Raw genomic sequence first — 21013 nt, forward strand, 5'->3', positions numbered from 1 at the left:
GTATACTTGGGAAGCCCTGATACTAGTTAAGGGTGGAATCTTGGTGGAATTGAACCTTCAAGTTGTTAGTTCAAGTGAAGGAGAAATCGTACTCATGTATGGGTGGGAGAAGAAACCGTAATAAGAAGATGAATAAAGGAACTATTTGGAATTGCTTGACAAAGGACTGTTTTATCCTGTTGGCATTTTGTGATATAAATTACGTGAATGAATCCAGTGACTTAGAAGGCTGATTAAGAGAGTCATCTTAGGTTAATTAAATAACTAAAACACACCATCGAGGAAAGTAGGGTGGGAATCTCTAATGGGTTTGCATCCTATGGATGGGTGGTCTTGGTAATAAGTGAAAAGTTTTCATTTAAGATGCTAGAATTAGGATAATCTAGGAAAGAGCTAAACATTGACCCTTTTAGATTTTAAGATCTAGATCTCATGTCATTTTAGAGGACCAGAGTCCAGATTATATCCTATAGATAGAGGGGTCGATGTGTATTGCTCCCCCTCATTTCTCACTCTTGTTGAGTTAGGTGCAACATGGGTTGGCTTTGGTTCAAGTGATCTAGTGTAAAGCAAATGCTCAAAGATCACCAATAGGTGATCTTAGTCTACTCCCAAATTCAAGTTGATCCTTGTGGGTTATGGTTGGAACCTTCCATTGTGAAGTGGACCCATGAAAACCTAGGCGACAAACGCTGAGTTATTCTAAGGTGTACTGGGTAGCATTACTTAGGAATATCTCTTAATGGGCCACTAAAATTGTATCGTTGAGGGCTTCTTAGTCAGTCACGTTACATGTGGTATCAGAGAAATGTTATGAGTAGAGGAGTAAACAACTTTGCATGTGTTTGCCTAATGTTGTGTTTTACGAATTCAAGGAAAAGAAAGCTAAAGGCACCCTAAAGGGATGTTCTAAATGCTATGACCTTGGTTGCTAGTAGGTACCTTTTGCAACTATGAATGCAGATCTCCAAGAAAAGAAATAAGGATCCAATGTTGAGAGTGATGCTAAAGTTTGGATTGAAACCCTTCAAGATTATTTTATGCTAAAGTCTGGATTGAAACCTTGAAGGTTATTTTTATGTAGTAGGAATAAGCACAACTAATTAGACTATGATTGCCAAGCTAAAGTTGATAGGTGAGGCATGCTTATGGTGGAAGCAATGGTGTTGAGACAATGCTACCATCGAAACCCTTGCAAGCTAGGAAGATATCAAGAAGGTTGTAAGATAGAGATAATTGCTACCTTCCTATCATACCCTTAAATTAGTTCTTTTCCATGCACCATTTGGAGTAAATCTTGGAGACCTATTATTCTCTATTTATGACACTTCAAAAATATGCACCACAAATTAATATTACCCAATAGGTGACTAAATTTTGTTATGGATTGAATCAATTGAGTCCCTAAGATCAACTGACTTGCAAGATGCTCTCATACAAGCCAATTAGGCCTCATGGAGATCAACTTCTTGAACATAACTACCTCTTAGCAAACATTGAAGAAGTTTATGATGACTCAAAGGATCAAAGAAACAAGTGTCATGAGTATAGTGACATAAGACACATTCGAAAGAGATGCCCTAGTTGTCTATGCTTCCTTTGCAATGAGCTATGGCATATGTAAGCCAATTGCCCTAAATTGGATCAAGAAGAGAAGGAACTAGAAACAAAGCAAAGCCACACAAGTTTAGCATTTGGCTTTCCTCAAGAATTGGATATCTCTAATCTTCCTCTTTGCCATCACTCTTGAGGACTTCTTTCTATTGCAATAGATAAGCAACATACTCATCAATCACTGAGCCTCTTGGGGTCCAATGCATTTTGCAATTTTGTGCTCAAATCCTAACATTTATCTTCCAACTCAACTACTCTATGAGCCAAAGCTTCTTTCTCATGTGGGACAAACTCATTCACTGGAGACATAAAAGAATCTTGAAGCATATCATAAGGTCTAGAGATAATACCTATGAATTGGTCAACAACCACTTGCCATGCATTCTAGACTTCTTTAACCAACACATATTGCATCTCCTGGAGTTTTGATCTCATAACCATAGCAACATCTACATCAGCTTAGACATTTTGCCGAGTTTGTTGCTCCGTCATAACCAAGGGTTGAAACCTCTCCTCAAGGAATTTATGCTCCACCATTAACGATGGATGTACATGAATGAACCCATATATTTCAGCCAAACATTTAGCTTTTAAGTCATTTGTCTATTTCTGAAACATCCCTAGCAATCACTTGTTGTAAATCCTTAACCTACCTATCATGTTGACATATCAAAGCATCATACTAATCTTGCTTTAGTTTTCATTCCTATGTCAACAAATTAGATTTTTGCTTGTTTGTATTTCACAAGCAGATCCCGCAAATTCTTTACCATAGTCAATCTCATAACTCCCTCTTTGTCATATTGGCACAAATAATCAGTTACTTTTTGCATGACATTTAGAGCATCTCACATACTTCCAATAGTCAATTCACTACTTAGAAGGCATATCTCCAACTTGAGAGTCAACAACATCAAGCTTAGCATGCAGGTTAACATCATGAGGGCAACCTTGCTAAATAACCCCCTATGTATTCATAATTTCCAACTGAATTTTACCTATCTTGCCCTTCTTCTTTACATGCATTTCCTCCTCTAACTTTTGAGCACGCACCCTATAATCCTTGATTTCATCCATAGGAACATCCATTGCTGATCCACTCCCTAAAACAAGGTATCAACACTCTTTGCTAGTTGTGCATAATCTCTACTATAAAATTTTGCATCCTTGACCAAAGCTTAATCTTGCAATCCTTGGTAGTTTACCTTCAAAAGATACTCTATTGTTATTTCAAGGTAAAGAGATCTTGCATGTTTATACAATGTTGCTAAGAAACATCCCGCCCTTTACTTTTGAAATAGCTTTTGAGAAACACATACTCAAACTTTAGCCATGAGTCTATCAATAAATAATCTTGCCGAATTTGGCACAAATACATTTTCAATATACCAGATGATTCCATAAGTATCTTGGATAATATTGTCTGTCTTAATAAATAACATAAACTACTCCATAAACCAATGCAATTGTGTCTTCGTTATTGGATCATGCTGCTTTAAGGCATATACGTTCCTTGATCCACAAGGCTCTCTAAAAGCCTCTTGCATTCGTTCCTCAGTGCATTTCCAACTTGTAAGATTTGCATTCATGGGCAAAGAGAAAACACGAGCTACAATTTAAGTAGTGAGCTCAAGCTTCCCTGCAAATTTGTCATTTCTTTCTCTCAAAAGATCCAACTAAATGGATACATGAATGTTGGATGACCAATGATCCCATGGAAATTTTGCATATTCTAGCAATCCAACTTTAAGCAACCATTCATGATTGACAAGCTCATGAATATTAAGAACTAATTGTGAATCCACAAATGGAATTACCGTCCCAATTACGCTAGGTAGGATGTGTGCATTTTTCGACATCATTTTCTCCTCATTTTGCATACCTACTAGTACCCCTTCATCATCTTTCATGTTAATCCTAGTGTGCTTGGACATAGCCAATTTTTGGGCTAAAGAATGCCAAGTATGTGCACGGTTGCACTTGTTGGCAATCGAACCTGCAATGGGAAGGGAGAAGAGGAAATGTGTAAAGCGAAGGAAGTCTAAGTAAAACTAGCAGTTCTGATGCTAGGAGGCATATTCCACGGTGGATTCCGTGAGGTTTTGTGGTGGATTCCGTAAAATTATATTTGTTGCCGGGGCTCATACACAAGGTGGATTCCTCGTGCGAAAAGTCGATGGGGACGCTTGTCCTTTTTGGGCGTCTCGTTAATTTAATATGCAAGTGGGTGATTCCATAGCGGGTGATTTCGCAAAATACATATTTAAATTAATGGATGTTTATGAGTTTAGAGTGCACACTCGTAAATAATTAAGGTTAGTATTGAGTTCTAACTATTTATTTTGTAACTGAAGACTGCTAGGTATTCACTTTCGTCGGTTTAATTTTATTGTTTTCTAACAATTGTGAATGCTTCAGTTGATGTGTAGAGTAGGCAGCAGTGGCATTGGGAAGCACTGGGCGGCGATATTGTGTATTCAAGTTATTTAGAATAAATTATCATTTTGATAGGCGCGCATCTTAGGCGTGTCGCTAATATTTATTTTGACGCGCTTATTTATCAAAGCACTTGATATTTATTTATTATTTTATATACGCATGGGTGTACAATTTAAATATTTGTTATTGGACATTGTATTTGGGCACAACCTGACTCTTTGGGCGCCCAACCACTTTATTCTTTTGTTGGACAAAAGCAAACACAAAAGCTAAAGCATGCTAATTGTAAATTTGGGCTATTTTTTTTAAGCTTGGAGATGAATAATATATCAAATACATGCTTTGTGGAGCATTTACACAAGGTATGGGGGGAGATTGTACCCAATTAGTCTTTGGCTTCAAGTCATGCAAGTCTTCTATCTTGTTTGTTGTGCAAAAGTAGAGTTCTTTTGTTCTTGGGAAACTTCTGGCGCTCGCTACGTATGCTTACATCATCCGATTTGTGTATTAATGGTATCAAAGCGAAGCTGAGATCGAGGGCTTCCAATCGCTTACCATCTCATGCGAAGGCAAAGCTCCTAGAACGATCGAGCTCTACAATCAGTCTCGCGGCAATCTGTCAATACCAGCGTGTTTCTGGCAGTGAGGAACCCCTGCTACGCACTTGGATTGCGAAGGACCAGCCTCTACAGGCGGAGGATCACCCGGGAAGTTCCTTTGTTAACTCTTCTACTTCTCAGAGAAACATGCAAGCAATTTTATGAAGATTAAGTTTGAAAGCTTAAAGAGAAAGCTTTAAAAAAATCTTAAGCCATAAAATTTCACAATCAGTGGTGGCAGCATGTATTGATCGCCGTCGTTGCCGTTCAGAAGCTGCCGACGTCCTCAGAAATCCACGAATTAAGTTAAAAACTTCTATTACTTAAAGCCTAAAGCTTTTTAGCTTTACTAAGGCTCAAAAATTCCATTCCAATCTTACTATAGAGGTTGTTCACACTGCAACACTCCCGAACCAGCTTTGTACTTCTCTGTAGGCCCTTGTTCACACATGGGGTCTGACAGAGTTCAATTCCACCAAACAAATTGCTACACGCAGTCTACACGCACGAAGTATCCTCTTGGAAGAAGACTGTGACATCAACTTCAGCATCCGCAAATAAGAAATACTGCAAAAAGCCATTTTAAAAAAAGAGATAAGCTTTGTAAACCCGACTTTGAGCTATGCTCATCTCGCTAACAAGATTTCGAGTGTGTGAGGTTGTTTGAAATTTTGCAGGATGTCTGATCAAACCATGAAAGATTTTATGGCTGAAGGTGATTTACCGAAACCAATGATGGAGCAAAAACTAGACCTAATTATGATGCAGCTTCAAGAGGAACGAAGAGCACGTCAAACTTTGCAAGTTCAGTTGGCCAATCTGCAACGATCTACCGCCGACCAAGATGGACTGCACTTTGAAGATCTTATACGACGTACGATCGATGCGATACTTGAAGCGCAATCTATTCGGAAAGAAACAAAGATAAGTAAAAGAAATTTCAGATTTTGTACTTTCAATGGGTCACATGATGGAAAGACTGTACTTGCTTTTATCAAGCAATTTGATGATTATTTCCATGAAGAACAGTATGTTGAGAAAGACAAAATTAAGTGTGTTACTAATCATCTAGTGGACAGAGCATCCCTATGGTGGACTATTGTCTGCAAAAGCATTGATTGTCTTACTACTTGGGAGACTTTCCAAAAGAAAATTTTATAGAATTTTATTTCACCCCAATTCCACGGAAAAGCAATCAAACAGTGGGATCTTCTGCAACAGAGGGATCGTGAGCCTATTTCACAATATACTAAGCATTTTTGGAATGCTCTATTGCAACTTCGAATGCTCGAAGATGTACTTGAGGCAACCCATAAACGCAAGTTTATGTCTGGCTTACTTGGATATTTTTATGCGAAGATGAACATGTTTAAGCCAACGACTCTCGAAGATGCAATTTCCTTGGCCCATGATGCTGAAGACAAAATTCGAGGACAAGAAAGGCGACCACAACGATTCCCAACTAATGGTAACTTTGGTTCAAAACAATTCAATTCAAATTTTCAAAGATTTAATCAAAATCGTTTCCTTCCATCTTCATTCCATAAAACCTGGACATGACCTCCCGCTTTACTATCAAACACAAATCCAAACCCTAAGCCATCTTTCCAACCAAATCCCAACATTTCTAAACTTCCCACTATTACCAATAATGTGTCTAAGGCCAAATCTATAATATGTTACAAATGCCATCAACCTGGACATCTAGCGGCAAATTGTGAATCCAAAAAGCCAATTGTTCACATCAACTATTTGGGAGTGACTGAAGATGAAGACCATGAAGAAATGCCAAATTTTATGGAAGACGATGATGATATTGGTACTTCTTCAGATACTTTACCAGGTTTGCCAAATCCCCATTTTTTATTAACAATAAAATATACTGTGCATGGTAAAGACAAGATTGTTTTATACGAAGCACACATGATTTTATTTCTGCAAAATTGGTCAAAGAATTGAATTTACATACTGTTTCTACTCATTATCGCATCAAGGCTACATTCTTAGGCATTAGATACAATGGAACATAAGAAGTGTATGACTTAGAAATTAAAATTGGTGATTATGTTGAACGTAGAAATTTCTTAATTGTGCCTTTACAATCTAATGATATTATCTTAAGAATGCCTTGGTATCATCAGTATAATCCCGATATAAATTATTCTACACATTCAATGAAGATTCATTCTAATGGGAAACAAATCACATTCCATGGTATGTACACTTTCGATAATTTTCCATTGCTTAGTCATACAAAGGCTAAAAGTGCATTATGAAAAGGTAGCAAATCCTACTTAATATGGGTAAATGAAATTGAAGTTAAAGAAAATCAAATAAATTCTAAGCATACACAATTTTTTTCACAATTTCAAGATTTTTTTGCTATTGACTTACCACTTATACGTCCCGAAGAGTACAAAATAGACCTAATTCTTGGATCACAACCTTCAAGTTGAAAAATTATTAACCCGAGGACTCATTAGACCCAGTAGTTCTCCATTTGGTGCACATGTTCTATTAGTGAAGAAGAAAAACAATACCTACAAGATGTGCATTAATTATCGTGTCATAAATAAGATCACTGTTAAAAATAGATATCTGATTCCTAAGATAGACGATCTTATGGACAAACTACAAGGGTCTACAATATTTAGCAAGATAGACCTTAAATCTCGATACCATCAAGTATGATTGGACACATTTGATATTTTCAAAACTGCATTTAGAACACAATTTGGACACTATGAATTTCTTGTTATGCCTTTTGATTTAACTAATGCACCAACCACATTCAGTCGTATGATGAATCGCATATTTTTGAAGCATCAGCATTGTGTCATTGTTTTCTTTGATGACATATTGGTTTTCAGTAAGAATGAAAATAAGCATTATGAACATTTATTCTTGTGTTTTAAATTATTAAAAGAGAATCGATTATATGCTAATCCAGAAAAGAGTGAGTTTTTTCACACACAAATTGAATACCTAAGACATATTATTTCATCTAAAGGTATTAAAGTTAACCCTAAAAATATAGAAGCAATTTTAAATTGGTCGATACCTAAAAATATGCATGAATTACGTTCTTTCTTAGGACTTGCTAGCTTTTACAAAAAATTTGTGAGATATTTTTTATTGCTTGTATTACCTTTGTCAAAATTATTAAAGAAAGACATTGTGTATCATTAGTTCGACAATCAATAAAAGTCATTTGATTTACTGAAACATGCTTTAACTCATGCTCCTATGTTGCAATTACCCGACTTCAATAGACCATTTTTCTTAGTAGTCAAACTGATGCTAGTGGATCTGGAATAAAAGCAGTCCTTATGCAAGATTTCCATTCCATAGCCTACTCTAGCTGCAAACTTAAACTCTCTAAACTTAATTATTCCACCTATGATAAGGAATTGCTAGCTGTAATACAAGCTTTACGTCAATGGAAATACTATTTAATAGCATCTGAATTCATGATCAAAACTGACCAATAAAGTATAAAATATCTCCTTAGTCAACCACAAATATCTGACCGATATATTAAATGGATTACTTTTATTCAAAGTTTTACAATATTAATCCAAAAAAGAAAATGTTGTTGCCAATACTTTAAGTAGAAGACCGACTATTCATAATATCTCTGTAATATCTTTTGATTCTCTTCTTTCTATGAAAGATACCTATAACCAAGACCCTAGTTTTCAAGCTGATTGGAATAAATTAGTATAAAAGTCATTTGATTTACTGAAACATGCTTTAACTCATGCTCCTATGTTGCAATTACCCGACTTCAATAGACCATTTTTCTTAGTAGTCAAACTGATGCTAGTGGATCTGGAATAAAAGCAGTCCTTATGCAAGATTTTCATTCCATAGCCTACTCTAGCTGCAAACTTAAACTCTCTAAACTTAATTATTCCACATATGATAAGGAATTGCTAGCTGTAATACAAGCTTTACGTCAATGAAAATACTATTTAATGGCATCTGAATTCATGATCAAAACTGACCAATAAAGTATAAAATATCTCCTTAGTCAACCACAAATATCTGACCGATATATTAAATGGATTGCTTTTATTCAAAGTTTTACAATATTAATCCGAAAAAAAAAATGTTGTTACCGATACTTTAAGTAGAAGACCGACTATTCATAATATCTCTGTAATATCTTTTGATTCTCTTCTTTCTATAAAAGATACCTATAACCAAGACCCTAGTTTTTAAGCTGATTGGAATAAATTAGTTGTAAATAACTGGATTTCAATTGATTCATTGTCTTACACTCATGGATTTATGTTCTATGAAAAAAGATTATATGTAACTATTCCATTTTGATCATTTGTCTTGCATAAAATTCATTGTCTCCCATACCAAGGCCATAGAGGAATTATTTCTACTTTGCGTATACTGATTAAAGATTTTTATTAGCCACACATGAAATCTAATCTCTCTTTGTATCTGAATGTTTAATTTGCCAAAGAGTTAAATGATACTATGGTAAACAATATGGGTTTTTAATGCCTTTACCAATTCCAAAACGACCATGGAAACACATTTCAATGGATTTTATCACTGATTCGCCTAACACTAAAGCTAATTATGATATGATTTGGACTATTGTCGATAGGTTTAGCAAACAAGCATATTTCATTCCATGTAAGAAAACGTTAACTGCATCTCAAGTTGCTCAATCGTTTTTGAAAACTATTTTCACTAATCATGGTTTGTCAAAAGTTATTATTTTTTACTGTGATTCTAAATTCTGCAATAATTTTTGGATTACTTTGTTTGCTAATTTAAGAACAAAGATTAATTTTTTCATCTATATTTCATCTTGAAATAAATGTACAAACAAAAACTATTAACATTATAATTTTAGATCTTTTGCGTGCATACAGAATTTCAAAACCACAAACATGGGATACACATTTACATTTACTTCAGTTTACATACAATAACACACCACATATAGCTACACACAAAGCATCATTTAAAATTATTTATGGATATAGATTGCTTACACCTGTTACATCATTGTCAAACAAAGTTTAAGCTGCTGATGATATTGCTAACATGCATCCTACTATTTTTGATGAAGTTAAATATATGATTGCGAAAGCTCAGCAATCATACACAAAACAAGCTAACAAGAAAAGAAAAGCCATGAGTTTCAAAGTTGACAATTATGTTTGGTTACTCATTGAAAAGAGAAGATTACAAAGTGTCGGCAAACACCCTGTTGTAAAGTTAGCTCCTAAATTTTATGTACCTTTCAAGATCATTCACAAAATCAATCATAATGCATTTAAACTAGAATTACCACAACACTGAAAAATCCACAACACTTTTCATATTAGTTGTTACGACCTTTTAGAGGCCAATTACTTGTACATCCTGTCTATGAAAACCCTACTTTGTTAGAAGAAGAAACTGAAATCCTTGAACCTGAATTTATTCTAGATATTGAATTTTTGACCACTAGAACTGATTGTAGATATTCTAGATATTTGGTTAAGTTTAAAAATCATCCTGTTGAAGAGGCCCAATGGATGAATGCTTGAGACCTAAGTGCTTATCCCTCACTCTTGGCTCCACATTGAGCTAATAGCAATTGAGGACAATTGCTATCCCACCCCGGGGGTATGATGCCAGGAGACATATTCCACAGTGGATTCCGTAAAATTATATTTGTTGCCGAGGCTCATATATAAGAAGGATTCCTTGTGCGAAAAGTCGATGGGGACACTTGTCCTTTTCGAACGTCTCGTTAATTTAATATACAAGTGGGTGATTCCATAGCGGGTGATTCCACAAAATACATATTTAAACTAATGGATGCTTATGAGTTGAGTGCGCACTCATAATAAATTAAGGTGAGGATTGAGTTTTAACCAATTTATTTATTTTGTAGTTGAAGACTGCTAGGTATTCACTTTTGTCGATTTAATTTTATTATTTTTTAACAATTGTGAATGCTTCAGTTGATGTGTAGAGCAGACAGCAGTGGCGTTGAGAAGCACTGGGCGACGATAGAGTGTATTCAAGTTATTTAGAATAAATTATCATTTTAATGGACGCGCATCTTAGGCGTGGCACCAATATTTATTTTAATACACTTATTTATTAAAGCACTTGATATTTATTTATTATTTTATATGCACATGGATGCATAATTTAAATATTTGTTATTTGACATTGTATTTGGGTACAGCCCAACTCTTTGGGCGCCCAACTGTTTTATTCTTTAGTTGGATAAAAGCAAACACAAAAGCTAAAGCATGCTAATTGTAAATTTGGGCTATTTTTTTTTAGCTTGGAGATTAATAATATATCAAATACATGCTTTGTGAAGTGCTCACACAAGGCATGGGGAGAGATTGTACCCAATTAGTCTTTGGCTTCATGTCTCTTCTCTCTTGTTTTTTGTGCAAAAGTAGAGTTCTTTTGTTCTTGGGGACCTTTCGGCGCTTGCTATGTACGCATACAACATCCAATCTGTGCACCAAGTTCAAACTCCATGTGTAAGAAGTAACATCAACATCACTTACATGTGACATTTCACACCAATAATTATTCCTCGAAATATTAGACGCCAACTTGGAATAATTAAGTTCACATGAGTATAATACGGTTGGATTATTTGCTTAAGCGTAAACCCATTTACAGTTGGTTTTAAGATGTTTCCCTTTAGATCTTCCAACGAGAAGGTACCTTGTATCTAAATCTTTAACAGTTTTAAATGGTTAAGCATACCATAACTTCAACTCATTGAGAAATTTGCCTAATCTTGAATCATACAAAAACACCCAATCACCTTCTCCAAAAATCTTCTTTTTGACATGTCTATAGTTGATAGCTTAATTGTGTATAAACTTAAAAGGAGTAAGTCCCGTAGTGACTTTAAATGCTAACCTAAATGACCATAATCCTGAATCCAAATTTGTATCCTAATCTTTCATGTCTCTTCCACTATCTTCTTCAAGGTGCAAAGTCAAATTTTATTAGAACTTTTAGCTTGTCCATTTGCATGTGAATGATACGGGATTGACTTTTTGTGCAAGATCATATGTCTAGTAGTCAATTCCTAAATCTATCAAACACCTAAATCTAGTCATGATCTTTGAGTATTGCTAGTTGCTCATGCTTAGGCATACAACTCTTGAGGATATTATCCACTCCTCATTGATACAATGTACTCAAGATAACTTGATAAGACCTACTCTTAATGCCAACATTCTCCTTTGATTAGCTCTCAAGTATGCAAGTATAACTCCACCCAAAAATGAAGTAATTGATCATAATAGGAATCTAGATCTACAACTTACACTTCAACATCACGTAGTTGATTTGGTATGCTATCCTCAATTTCATAATTCTCCAACCTACTCAGATAATCTACAATTGCATGCTCTTTACTATAGGAGTATGAACCACCTTGTAGTCAAATTCTTGTAATAACAACATCCATCTTGCAAGCCTTCCTGTCAAATGAGATTTGTTATTGAAGAGAATAGTAAGGCTTGATGATCAACATAAAAGATAACTTGATTGCCCAACAAGTAGTGCTTGAGCTTTTGTAGAGAGTATACCATTCCCAATGTTTCTCTCTCCATAACTAAATAATTCTTTTCAGCAGTGCTTAGTCTTCTAATGGCATAATAAATAGGCCTAAACCACCCAAGTACTTTCTCTTGCATTAGTACTACTCCCACAACAACGTCAAGTGCATCAACAAATACAAGAAAGGGTAAATCCATGTAGGAGGCTATAAAATAGGGGTCACAACCAACATCTTTTTCAAGATTATAAAAGCTTTTTTTTAATCCTCTTGCTAAACAAATTGTATACTTTTCTTAGTGAGAGTGATGATGGGAGAGAAAACATGAGATAAATACCTCAAGTACATGTTGTGCCACTTGACTTCACCTACAAATCTCATCACTTCCTAAACATTTGTTGGTGCCTTAACTTTTGAACCAGTAGATATCTTCCTTGGATCAATGGCCATACCTTCTTTTGACAAAATATGAATCAACAATACTCCCTTCTTAGCTGCAAACATAGACTTGAACGGGTTTAATGACATGCCGAATTTGCAATGCCTCTAAAATCATAATATCAAATGTTTCAAGTGCTCCCTCTTATCAATGAATACTCTCATAAAGGTTGTCAAGCACAGATCAAAGGTCTTCTGTGCAACTCCTTGAAACTCTAAGGTCCATTCTTAAGTCTAAAATTCATCATTGTATTGACATAAGCTGTCCATTCTATAATAAACACAATCTTGTCCTTATCATCCAAATGCATCTTAATCTGATTATAACCAAAAAACCCATCTAAGAAGCTATACATCTCATGTCTTACTACATCATCAAGAAGAGAATTAGTTAATGGTATTGCAAATGCATCTATTATTGTTGCTACTTTCAACTTCTTGTAGTCGACACAAGCCCTAATCTTCCCATTCTTCTTAGGTACCACTACTATTGGAGACAACCATATCACTTCATTTACCAGTTTATAAAGCCAACCCTCAAGAGCTTGTCAATTTCCTCCTTAATATGCTTAGTATAATTAGGATTCATTCTATACCTCTTTTGGACAATAGGCTTAGCATCCTTTTTCATGTTAATCTTGTGCTGACACACTGTTGGATCAAACCCTTGTATATCTATATAATCCCAAGCAAGTATGTCATGAAACTCCTTGCACAACTCAATTAGGTCTTTCTTGAATGCTTCCTTGACATAGATACTTGCTTTGATTGGTTTAGGCCTTCCCGATATACTGCTGAATCAAACCCTTGCATATCTATATAATCCCAAGCAAATATATCCTAAAACTCCTTGCATAACTCAATTAGGTCTTTCTTAAATGCTTCATGAAGTATCCCTCAACCAATCAAAGTTCCAAGCAAATATATCTTGAAGCTTGAGGGATACTTATCCATGTTCACTTCTTGAACTTCATCCTCCACAACTCTTGCAGGCTTGCTTATTGTATACTCATATCTTTCAGGTTGAATAATAGCCTTCTATCCTTCTTCATGTTGCACATATGAGCTATCCATACACCGAGCTTCCTAATTTCCCTTTACTATTCCAATTCAAGATGAATGGTTTCAAGGCCCTCAAATACTTTATACTCCTCACTTCTTGATTTGTCCTGAAATTTAGATTGCTCTTGTCTTGCCAAACACTCTTCAAGATGTTGTTCTAAGCAATTTTGACCTATAGGTTGACTCTTCAGGAACTGTATTTCTAGCACTACTAGGGAGCTCTTGATGCCCTTGAATGATGCCATCCACATTTATTTCAAACACTAGTACCATTGAAGGGTTTGCCTGAAGAAATAACTCCTCTTCATCATCTTCAACTTCATCCATTAAGTTGATAGTTTGAGTTACTATAGGTCGATAAGTGTTCTTCAAGATTACTTAATTAATTCTAGATAATCTGATCTCCTTGGGCCCTCTCAGTATGCACACATAATCAGCCCCCCAATCTTGCCTCAACTTGGCAAGTTTAAACCATTGTCTTCCTAGGAGCATATGATAGGATTTCCCTATCTCTAACATTCGTAGCACCACAAAACTTACTTTAAACTTCAAGCTAGCCTCCTTAATTTGTTGATTCTTGAGAATACCTAGTGGCTGTAACCTTCTTTGATCTACCATCTTGACCTGAAATGGTGTAGGTAATAGCTCAACCAACTTATTGGGCACATATGTCTCTTCATGAAGAATATTAGCTTCAAATCCCCCATCTAAAAGAACATCATCATACTTTTCCTTTGCATATTCCACTTGAATGATAGCGACTGATAGTCCACAATATCCCTATGTGTAGCTATAACTACCTAACAATCAAGAATTTTGTTGAACTTGCAAAGATCTCCCTTTAAGAAAATCCTACTGCTTCTATCTACTTTTCATGAGATGCTTTTTCTTAAAGCCAAGTATCAACTCCAAGATTTGGTCTAAGGTTAATTACACATAACATCTTACTAAAGCTTGAAATAGCTCCTTTGGGCCCCGTTCCTGCAACTTTCATGAACTTCCATCTTCAGGTTGTTGGTATTCCTAATCAAGATTCAAGCTCCCTTGCCACGTCTAATCTTAAAAATCTTCAACTATTGCTTTTCATGCCTCTCTTTGCAACTCAACTTATTTAGTGGACATCCTCTTGGCCTTTTCTCGCTTTTTGCAATCAAGTTTCACATGACCTTGACTTCTAGTGATGGCTAATACCATATGTTTCTCAAGGCAACCCTTAACTTTAATACAATTGGAACAATCACACTAGACATGCATACTTACAACATTCCCATTTTCTGACACCTCATCTCCCCTTCCTTACTCTTCCTCTTGATGACCATTCTCTAACTAGCACTACGTCTTCAGGGGGCTACCTTTCTTCATCTTGGTTAGGTAGCTCTAACAGGGTTACAATTGAAGAGATGCTCTTGTAGGTCTTTTCAGTATAGGTCCTCGCTACTGGCATTGCTCTCTCAGTATTATGCCTTTCCCATAGTTCACAATTATGTCCTACAAAGTGTCCTCGACCTCCACAATAATGGCATGCTCTTGTTTGTACAGTTTGTTTGTACAGTCTGCTCCTAATATCCCTAAAAGTTACTCCATGGATGTCTTGCCCACATCTTCCTTAGGTCCTTGAAGGGACTTTGAGGCATTGGGTTAGGAATTACTTGATATACTGTAGCCAATTGTATCATCATTGCCCTAGGCTATATCATTGGCACTTAGTGTCTAGTGTCATGCCCATTTAATTGACATATTTCACAATATTTTTCCTTCCTTTGTGTTTCAAACAATCCTAATTCCTTCAGCTTCTGTTTAATTTTCTTCTTAAGCTTATTGTCCTCGAGTTTCTTCTTACCCTTATCCTTCCCTTTCTTTTTCTTGCTTTTCCTTGACTTCGTTTTCCTTTTTTTCTTATGTTTTTTCTTAGTAATGTCTTCCAACTTTGAAATACTTGACTCATCATCTAAATCTAATTTTGAATCCCTCTCGTCTTCATCGTTATCACTATCTAAATTTGACTTCCTATGAGTTTGAAGTATTTTCATCATTACAATTCTTCATGTATCATTACAAGCTCCATATTTGCTGTAGAACCTCAAAGTTTACTCTTTAGGCCTTTAATAAAATAAGGAACCTAATTTTTTGAGATGGTCTATTAGCAACATTATCGGCATAATCCTCAACCAATATATATATTTTATCTATGCTTTTGATCTTCCTTAGAATGTTTCTAGGAGTTTTGTCTTTCTTGAAATGACGTAGAAATGTAATCTTCAATGCTCATAGGTAGTGAAAATACCCATATCATAACTGCTAAACCACTTTATAGTTTTCTCCCAAAGAGTGTGTACAAACTGCTACTTTTTAACATGATCTCCATACAATTGGTTAAATCCACTTGATGTCCATCTTATTTCAAATTGAGCCACATGACAATTAGGGTCTTATTTCTTTCCCCTTGCAAAATTTTTTTGCTTGCACTTAAGGGTTTTGGGGTGGTACAGCCCCAGTTGATGTTTTAATGCTCCTATTATCAAAACATAGTGGATCAAATACTAACTTTTGATGTGCAAATGGCACAAAAAGAGTAGTTCCTATCAGTAAATCATCATGCATATTTTTTCTCAAATCATTAGGAGGAGTTTGTAACAACAATTCTAAATGATCATTTCCATTTGCTCCTGTCGCACTTCTAGTGGATGGAATATCTTCTAGTACAATATACTTGGGTTCAAGTTCCTCCTTGTACATGTCTTCGTCAACCTCCTCTGCTTCTCTTTTAGCGTGCACTTCTCTTGTAGCATGCACTCCCCATCATCCAAATGTACTTCAAATTGATGTGTTGGGCTTCCCTTCTCAAATATTCCCTCAAATCTTGTGCTCTTGTGCTTGTGAGGATCCAATTTCTTGTTGAGGAAATTTTCCTAACATCTATGTTGCCCATCTAAAGCACCATGAACCTGACAATTACCACTACAATCCTGTGCTCCAATACCAAACTTCTATGCTTCATTTTCTCTAGGCATTCTCCCTAAATCTTGATCACCCTGCACACAAAACTGCTAGGATTGCTAAAGTGTAATGGCCCTTTTTGATCAATGCAAAACAATACTCTACTTGAAATATCCATCATACAACATACAACTTCTTGAATCAAAGAACATATATAGAAAGCACATAATTTTCAGGAGTACCATAGAGACCTACAACATACATCATAATTGACCATAGAAACACACGATCCTAAACATTATAGTTGGCATACTTTCTAAATATTGAATAAATAGAAAATAACATCTGATTTTTTGGAGACAGACATGAAGATTTGGGTTGAGACATAAACAACCCCAATAGAGTGTCATCCTAATGGATTTCCATTACATATGAAAGATAGATCCAAATAGATGTATATAAAGGAGCTATAACCACGATAGTCACCCTTCACATGACACTCAAGGGTTGTTTCATATTTAATAACTTAAGAGTCTACATGCATACTAAGTTTAAAGTGGAATTTAAGCCTCAACAGAAAGCTAAAGGAAAGAAAGCAATGATAGAAGTTGAAGAGAAAGAGAATGAATCCACCATCTTTAAGACCTTTTCCTATCGACACATGCTTTATCTCCTTATCATTAGGGGTGCTAAGGAAGATAAGAAGAGGTGAAGCTCAGAGAAGGCCAAGATTTTAAACTAGAAGTTGGCTCTTTTAAAGGACCCTAGGTGTTTCCTAGCCCCTCCTATATGATTTATTACCTTAACTAGTTGTAATGAGAGAGTTGAGATTATAGTTGTCCTATGGTTCTTTTATCTCATAGGTCATGATTTTGATTCCTTAATATCTAAGCTAGTTTGCTATTGCATAGAAATGATGGAACAATCATGCATTAAAGTAAAGGTTATTCATGAATTTATAATGAAGAGAGTTATACCTAGATTGTATATGATAAAATATTGAATTATTTATAAGGAAAAACTTGTGATGTAAAGAAAAGACTAGAGATGCATTATTTTAACATGTGACCTAAATAGTAGGGAGAGTGGCATGTATCACTTTGTGATTGCACTCTAAGGAAGAATAAGTTCTTGTGGATTAAATCTTCTTTTGTGAAGTATCCAAAGGATAATATTTTGGTTTGTTGAATTCGTGTTTTTAAGAAAAAGGCTTATTGTTTTGGAGAAGAGATGGCTTTTTTAGCCAAGGTAAGTTGGTTGATTCTTATGGAATATTTAAAGTAATTATGGATTGATGTGATGCAAAATGAATGTTTGTCTAACTAATGATAGGTTGCTCGCCTTGGTTGCATATTCTAAAAAGGTTAAGAGAAAGGATCATACTAGACCTCTCTCAAGGTTAGTTACGGAACCTACACTAAGGGGGTTGAATTTACCACTTTGGAAAGCTTGGATTGGCCACAATTGCAAGAGGTCTCTTTGTAGAAAGGAAGTTAGTAGGAGGTGGTAAGAGTGCTAGGGGCCTCTTGCTAGTAAATTTCTTATACACTTAGAAATTGCTTAACCCTTACTTGACCTAAGATAGTATTCTTGGGAAGCCCCAATATTAGTTAAGTATGGAATCGTGGTGGGATTGAACCTTCAAGTTGTTATTTCATTATGACCAGAAGAAAAAATTGTAATACTCTTGTATGGGGAGGAGAAGAAATTGTAATAAGAAGATGAATAAAGGAACTATTTGAAACTACTAGAGAAAGGACTATTTTATCATGTTTAAGCGTTGTGATAAAAAATACGTGAATGAATCCATTGAGTTAAAAGGTTAATTTAGGGAGTTGCCTTTGCATATTAAATATGAATGTGATAGGTCAATTAAATAACTAAAACACACTAGTGAGAAAAGCGAGAGGATGGAACCCTCGACAGGTCCATTCTATAGATGGGTGATCTTGATGAGTCCAGAGTTTTTCTTCAAGATACTAGAATTAGGATAATCTAGAAAAGAGTTGAATGACGACCTTCCTAGATAACTTTAGATCCTGACCTCATGTCATCTTAGTGGACTAGAGTTGAGACTATACTTTATCGTTAGAGGGGTTGATGATGCTCATTACTCCCCCTCATTTCTCACTCTCTTTGAACCAAGTGCAACATGGATCAGCTTCGATTTGGGTGATCTAACATAAAGCGAACACTCAAAGACTAAATGATAGGTGACTTTAGTCTACTTTAAGAACTTGGATTCAAGTCGATCCTTGTGGATTATGGCTGGAATGTTCCATTGTGAAGTAGACTTGAGTGAACCTAAGTGACAAACCTTGTTTTATCTTAAGGAGTACTAGGTGGTATCACATACAAATATCTCTTGATGGGCTACTTAAAGCATGCCATTGAGGGCTTATTGGTGGGAAAACACACACACACACACACACACACACACACACACACACACACACACACACACACACACACACAGAGCATAGAAAAAACAAAGAGAGAAAAAAGAAAAAATGTGTGTGTGTGTGTGTTAATATTAGAATATGTTTATATAATAATAAGCAGTAATAATGATATATTTATATACTAATTTAGTAATATATACATTAATTATAATTATTAATACAATAATACAATTGAATAATATAACATTTTAACTCTTAATACATCAATTAATTAATTAGTTAAATAAATTATCATTCATTTATTATTTATATCAATGATAATTATGATATATATTATAAATATTAATACTTTAATTAAATATTAATAATACATATATAATTATATTTTAATTAATATATTATACATATATAATTGTGTATATATTATTAACTATTAGTTATGGAGAGAGAGAGAGAGAGAGAGAGAGAGAGAGAGAGAGAGAGAGTAGAAGAGGAGGAAAGAATACTGCACTAACTGAAGAAGAATGTTGATACAATGCTGATAGATTATTACAGTCCCTGCATGCATCCCACAACATCAATGAGGGCACCAGGTCATGCTAACGATGATGACAACATTGAAGATGAAGGAAGATGATGGAGTTAGAGTATGCACCTGCCAAGGAAGAAGGAACATGATGATATGAATGACTAGCAAGTGAGGAATGGCTATAAATAGCCACAAAATCCCTAAATTTCCCAATCGAAATCTAGAAATGCCATAAACATTGGACAACCAACATTTATGTTGGTCATGGCACAATAAATGCCTAAAAATGCCCAATGGCCACCAAAAATTTTTGACCAGTAAGGATAGTGTCTAACAGGTGTGGACAACCTGGGAAATGTAGAAATTGCTAAAGAAAAGCACACTAGATCTTGACAACTAGAGGAAATGCATAGAAATGCACACAAATGGCCACTCTAGAATAAGTAGCCTCCCCTATCAAAATGCATGACAGACCGGTCAGAGCTCCAAAGTCCTCGTTTGACTCAGACTAGGGTTCATAGGTAGAGATGACAAGGCATGACAAATATGATTGCTAACACATCGTCTCAAATCCTGGATGTGGTAGAAGGCCAAGGAAGAAACGGATTTTGGGGTGGCAAGAGGAATGCCAATGTTGATGAAGTTTGTCTCGATGAAGGTTGCCCATGAAGAAGCTCCTCACGATCTTGGAAAACCCCCTTTGAAACACTAGGGGCCATGAAATCCACAACCACATCATTGAGATTATTCTCCTGTAAAAAAGGGATGGGGGGTTACGAGGGAACCATTGGAGGAGAGGGTGGGGGATGGGAAGAAACCTGTGGAGAATATGGTGCACAAGTGGAAATAGGTGTAGCATAGACAGCTGCCTCGGAGGACCCTACATAAGAGAAGGGGAATGGAGCCTGTAAAGCATACTACCTTGCCAATGTGTCGCGACGGTAATAGTCCCTATAGAAGGATCCTCAATACAAACATCTTGCTAGGTGAAGACAACCCGAGTACCAAGCCTACTAAGGCTATATACTGAGAGGAGTGGAAAGCCCAAGTCCAAAGCATAAAAGGCATGTGAAAGGGAGCTCGATGCATGGTTAGGCAATAAAGGAAAAGGGCCAACACCACAAATAGCTTGATACAATGTCACCAATAGTGACAGAATCCTTAGAAGGTCATAGATCCTGCAACAAATCACCTCATGGAGTCATGTGACAAGAAGCTCCACTATCAACCAGTGAAGGTCTCTCAGAAGATGAGGCAACCATTGAAGAAGGCTCCTCCAAGTCAACAATATGAAGAAATAATGACTCATGGTAATTGTTAGAGTAGAGGTTGAAGAATAGGATGTTTTAGCTCCATCCTTTGCTCTCCAACGAAGATGAGGATACTTTTTTCAACATTTCTCCTCTAGATGTGTCCCCTTCCCATAGTATGGGCA

At 35.7% G+C, this 21013-nt stretch overlaps 1 protein-coding gene across 2 annotated transcripts in view; it reads right to left on the minus strand.

Moving 5' to 3' along the window:
* LOC148014826 (putative inactive purple acid phosphatase 27) overlaps positions 1–21013 on the minus strand; it is a 120783-nt gene that overhangs the window by 81091 nt on the left and 18679 nt on the right. The gene's annotated exons all lie outside the window — the stretch shown is intronic.

The sequence above is a fragment of the Lygodium microphyllum genome, chromosome 24 (genome assembly GCF_053477565.2).
Source record: "Lygodium microphyllum isolate KBCC chromosome 24, Lygodium_microphyllum_v1.1.10, whole genome shotgun sequence".
NCBI lineage: Eukaryota > Viridiplantae > Streptophyta > Polypodiopsida > Schizaeales > Lygodiaceae > Lygodium > Lygodium microphyllum.